Source organism: Martes martes, assembly GCF_963455335.1.
Source record: "Martes martes genome assembly, chromosome: 2".
Lineage (NCBI taxonomy): Eukaryota > Metazoa > Chordata > Mammalia > Carnivora > Mustelidae > Martes > Martes martes.
The window spans coordinates 182,950,111-182,956,294 of record NC_137889.1 but is presented as its reverse complement, the minus strand read 5'-3'; positions in this window follow the sequence as shown (position 1 = coordinate 182,956,294).

The window sequence follows — 6,184 nt, the reverse complement described above, 5'->3', positions numbered from 1 at the left end:
GAGAAAGCGAGAGTGGGAAAGGGAGAAGGAGGCTTCCCGCTGGGCGGGGAGCCCAACACGGGGCTCGATCCCAGGACCCTGGCATCATGACTTGAGCTAAAGGCAGACACTTAAGGACTGAGCCACCCAGGTGCCCCACTTTCCTGATTTTAATATTGTCCTATAGTTATGTAAGATGTTGCCTTTGGGGAAAGCTAAATAAAGAACACATAGGACCTGTCTGTATACTTTTTTGTAAAAAAAACTTCTTGTGAATCTATAATTATTTCAAAATAGAAAGTTTAAAAACATTATGGGGGCTTGAGTCCTGTGTTTATTGAGAGAAGTCTGGATGGTAAAAGACCATTGTAGTAGTTTGTCCCATCTCCTTCTTCTGCCTTTCTGAAGAATTGGTGTGTCTAGGTCTTGAGAATTTCATGCAAGAAAACGAATTCTCCTTTTTTAAATGTCTGTTCTTCCTATTCTCGACATTGCCACACTTCATGGTGAAATTTTTTTAAAATGGAAAAAAACCTCAGAAGTTTTCAAAACCCTCTCTTCTATTTGAAGAAGTCTCTTCCTCCTCCACTTGCTTACCATCACCAACACAGTAAAACTTACGGTGCACTTATTTTGTGCCAGTTGCTATTGAAATTTTTAGACACCCAACTTAAAAGAAAGATGGAAAATTTTGACTTGCCTCATCCTGAAGGCCAAAGGATGAACCTTTCTCCAGGCATGACCGAATGTCAGCACATATAACAATTTCGATCTCTTCTCTCTTGTTTCCTCTCTTCATTTCTCATCACGACTTGGTATCGTTCTAAGAGAGCCCCTCTCCACGGAGCTCGCATGATCTATGTCGGACTCCCAGAGAAAAAGAAAGCCTTTGCCATAGCCCCTGTGCCAGTCCAGGGATTGTCCCTTGAATTGCATGATTCTTACAAAAGAGGGAAGTGCTGGTCTTCCATAGGAAGGTCTGTCATGCGGGCAAAAAACTATACACTCTTATGAATCATAAAATCTGGACCTTTCAAAGGTCAGTTATCATCCCAGGTCTTCCAGCTAGTGGTGGTGTGGCCATGACTCAAAGCCAGTGTTAGTCCAGCTGTACTGCTCTGGTTCTCAATCCCCGAGGTCTTACTGCCTCCAAGAATTCCTGCTCTTCTGGAGAGATCATCCCAGTGCCAAACAAGATTTCTACATTTATTTTTATTTTCTACCATATGTTTATTGACTTAAAAAAAATTCTGGGTTCTGAAGTCTCCCAAACTGAGTAGAAGAAAATAGGAAACAGAACCCAGGAAGATTCTAAGCAATGCTTTACACAGTGAAAGTTCTCTTCATTATTCCCCTATGATTTAAGGGTGTATCATCATTTATAGAGTAGATATATGCTTAAAGATTATATAATATTATACATAAAAATTTTATAAATTAGATTATTCCCTTATTCATATATATATACATGCATATATACATATATATACATGCATATATACATATATATATATATAATTTTAGTGCCCACTATGTGCCAAGAACTCTTAACAACACCAAGAACTAGAGACAATAAAATAATATGGAAGTGAATATAAAATAAGCGTGCTTTTTTTTTTTTTTTTTTCAAATAGGCTCCATACCCCACATGGAGCTTAAACTCATGAGCCTGAGATCAAGACCTGAACTGAAATAAAAAACCGGATGCTTAACCAACTGAGCCACCCAGATGACCCAAAATATGTGTCTTTAAACTGATAAAGATTAAAGTCCCAACTTGGAGTTGTCTTTTCCATAAAGGGAGACAGATCATAAACAAAACAGCAACTATATTGACAGAGTTATCTAGTAAGGTTTACCAGGTGGTCGTGTGGTGGTAAGTGCTAAGGAGGAAAAGTCAAGCTGTGTAAAGGAGGTGGGAAGGGCTGAGAAGTAGAAGAGTGCTATTTATTATCAAGTGATCAGAGAAGGAAGGCATTATCAATTAGGCAGCATCAGATCTGTCTCCAATGCTTTGTCCAGTATAGAATTATGGTGTAGTATGTAGGACAGGAGTTGGAGGCAATTCCTTGATATATTTTTAAGAGAATGAAAGTACAAGGAGATAGAAGGGTAAGAAAAAGAAGTTCAGGTTGATTTTGATTGACCAATGACAATTGCTACAAATCAACTGTTGACAATCGAATCAACAGACATTAAACATATCGATGACAGAGAATACCAGGGTGACCTGCTTGGAAACCTACTCAGTTAAGACAGTGATTGTCTTCACTTTGTTTTTCAATTTTCTCTAAGAAGTAAATCTATTATCTTGTCTATTTCTGCTTTTCCCCCTAAGCGGTTTAAAAACTCTTAAATTAGGGTTGAAACTCAGTAAGACTGAAAGGAGCTTATATCTGAAAAGATACTAATGGGTGAAAAAATAGGAAAAGAACCTGTGGTTCATTTTTGAAAGAAAGGGATTTGATTACAAATGAACAAAGACGTGGCATTGGCTAATTTTATTCTTTTCAGAAATTTCTTAAAATAATATCAACTGTATTTAATTAAGAGCAGTATGACATACATATACATACAACTTGCAGCATTTTGTATCTGCATAGTCCACTTAAAAAATCAGAGCTAAAAGTATTTGAGACACTAGAAATAAAATGAGTAGTGATTACTCCTTTTATGAGACTAACTGAAATGTCACTAATTTTTATATTCAGAAACTTACTCCAGGTCTCTTTTGATTATTTTAACATTTTTTAGAAAGATCAAATTATACCATTTTCTTCTCTTTCTTTCAATTACCTTTGACCAAATGCAATAAGATTTTTTATTTGAACATGTCTATGTAAGGAAATTATGTATTTTCCTGTAAGTACCAGGTATCTTTAGAAAATATAATAATGTTTTAATTCATTTTTAAATAGATTGAAAACCATCTGGTGATTAAAAACTGGTTTTACTGTTTACTATATAGAAATAATAAAATTTACTTTATCTGCCCTTTTATTTTTATAGCTATCATTTAATTGTAGGTTCTGTTTTTATAAAACCTCATATGTCTGGAAGTGTTTGTTTTTCTGCCAGCTTTGCCCAGATGTGATTCATAAATATGTCAAGAAAATCTAATAAATCTTTCATTAGTATGTATTAATATTTTAATTGCAATTTAAGGAACAAAGAAGAGATTCTGCCATCAAATGATTGAATTTTTTTTTTTTATCATCATGTTTCAAATTAGCAGTAACAGTGCTGCTTTTCTGTAATGGCTTTGCCCTCAGAACATCTATCATGTGAAAAATCTAGCCCTGTGGGCATTGATGTGACTGCAAAAAGTTATTGACTTTTGCCTTTAAAAAATTCTCTTATTACTTTTCTCGAAAGGAATTTATCTCTAAAGACTGGGAGATAAACCTGTGCTGCTTTCAGTCTGCATGTTAACCTTCCCTAGACTGTACTAGGAAAATTCACAGACAAAGGTTCATCCTACATGAGTACAGGCAGCAAGTAACAGGAAGTAAAGAAGATGGATGATAGGTGGTCTTAGATAAGTGGTCTTAGAGAAGACAAAACAGGACACAGACTTTTCAGCATTTTGTGAGTCTATAACTCTTACAGCTGACACTGCTTTAATAAATGCTCATTGAATGAATGAATGAATGAATGAACGAACATCCTATAAAGTATTCAAGTTATCATTATTTCACAAATAGAATCCACTTTCCATGTTTTAGATAATGACAATATTCATAGTTAACGGTTATGTCAAAGTGACCATAAAGACAAAGGTTCTCCATCTGGGTGTAATGAAGTATTTTCTGACCTGAAAAAAAAATCAAAGCTAGTGACTATAGCATAGCCATTGATGCAAACATGGCTTAGGTGAATGTCTTCAAAAAGTGGGAGAGGAGGATCTCATAGTTGCCAAGAACATCCAGGAATTAGGGGTGCCTGGGTGGCTCAGTCGGTTAAGCGTCTGCCTTCGGCTCAGGTCATGAATCCAGGGTCCTGGGATCGAGCCCCGCATCAGGCTCCCTGCTCAGTGAGGAGCCTGCTTCTCCTTCTTGCTCTGCCTGCTCCTCTGTCTACTTGAGCTCTCTCTGTATCTCTCTGTCAAATAAATAAATAAAAATCTTTAAAAAAAAAAAAAAAAAGAACACCCAGGAATTAAATAACAAATTTTGGATATTTCATGCCAAAAACAGATAAAATTTTCCTGTGCTAAATTTTTAGCAAAGACTGCCACCATCTAGTCCAACAGGTCACCATCATCGTATCTGATCTGGACTTCTTTCTTCTTTGAAAATTGAAGTATAATTCACATACCATAAAATTTATCCTCTTCAGGTATAGAATTCAATGGTTTTTAGTATTTACAACACTGTGCAGCCATCACCATTGTCTAATTCCAGAACATTTTCATCACCCTAAAAGGAAACCCCCTTACTTATTAGCCACCATTTCTGTCTCTCCCCAGCCCCTGGAAACCAGTCATTTGTTTTCTGCTTCTGTGGAGCTGCCTCATACAATACATGCCCCTTTGTGACAGGCTTCTTTGACTTAGCAAAACATTTTCAAGGTTCATCCAGGTTGTAGCAAGTATCAGTCCTTCATCCCTTTTTATGGCTCTCGTATGGACTTCTGCAATGTCTTCCCACCCGGTCACTCTGCCTGCATCTACTAGGGTCCTTGAGAACCTGCTCACCATTGAAGCCAGAGTAATCTTTTTCAAATATAAATCTTATCACCTCCATTATTCAAAATCCTCCAAAAGCTCTTTCACTTAGAGAAAAATTCAAACTCCTTGCCATGTCCTCCAAGAGTCTTCAGTGATCAGGATCTGACCCTGTCTACTTCTCTGACCTCAGCTTCTGACACCCCACTCACTCTGTGCCAGTGACTTCTGCTTCTTTAACCTTTCTGGCTTGTTTCTGCCTCAGGGACTTTGCACCTGATGGTACCTTCACCTGCGCTCTTCTTTGACAATTCTTCCCATGACTGGTTTCTTCTTATCTTTAAGGCATCACATAGCATCTCCTCAGAGAGGCAAGGTGAGATAAACCTGTTTCAAGTATCTTTCCCTTAACTCCCAGTCACCTTCTATTAATGTATTATCTTGTTTTAATTTCTTTATAGAATTTACTACTATCTGAAATTGTTTTGTTTTGTCATATTATTATCTTTATCTCCTTGAAAATCTGTCAACTCCACAAAGGCAGAGACTTTAAATGGCTTGGTTACTGCTATATCCCAAGCTTCTACAAGGGAGCCTAGAAGGTGCTTAATTAATATTTAAAGGATTGCATGACTGTCTTGCCTAGAGCTTCTAAAGCTTCCAGATCTTGCCCCAATTCTCAGTTCCTAAAGCTGGGTCTCTTTACCTATTACTAGACTTCCTAATGCCAACTACTGCTTGACTGGATTTGTCTCTATTGCTGACTCTTTCATTGTCTGACATTCAGCCCTTCCCTAACGCCCTCCATGACAACTCTTCTGCACATCCCTATCACAGGCCAGCAGGTCCTGTTAACCCATAGGTCCGTGATCAAAGTGAGCCTTCATTCTTAGAGGTTTAGGGCAGAAAGCAAATTTCAGTTGCCCATTTGCAATCAAGAATGCAAGAGATAGTGGGTGAGAGGAATCAGCATGGTACCCAGAATCAAACTTTCTGACTTGAACGGAGTAAGTGGGAGTACCTTAGATGCCATTCTACCCTTGATGGTACAAAACTGATGTGTAAGCTCAGTTTAAATGAATGTGAACTTCTAGGTAGAGATTGGAACATTTGCAACTGAATTGTTACGTGTCCCCTGCAGAGATTCTGGGATCTAACTTCTTTGGACAGAGGGGTCCTGTGGCACCAGCTTCATTTCATTGAGTCAATTGTGGAATCCCCAATCTTTGCTCCTGGGTAAATAAAGTGTCTATCTTCATTCTCTCATCTGTCTTCTCTTATTATTCAAGTCACATAGTGGCATGACCACTAGTCTACACATCTTGTCTTAAGCATTTTTTCAGAAATAACTCATATAGAGAGAGGTAGAGGATAAGCCATAAATAAGGAGAAAATATTTGTCAAACATTTAACCAACAAAATTTCTGGGGGCGCCTGGGTGGCTCAGTGGAAGCCTCTGCCTGTTTGGGCTCTCTGCTCAGCAGGGAGCTCTTTGTCAAATGAATAAATAAAATCTTAAAAAATTCGGAAATCTAGACT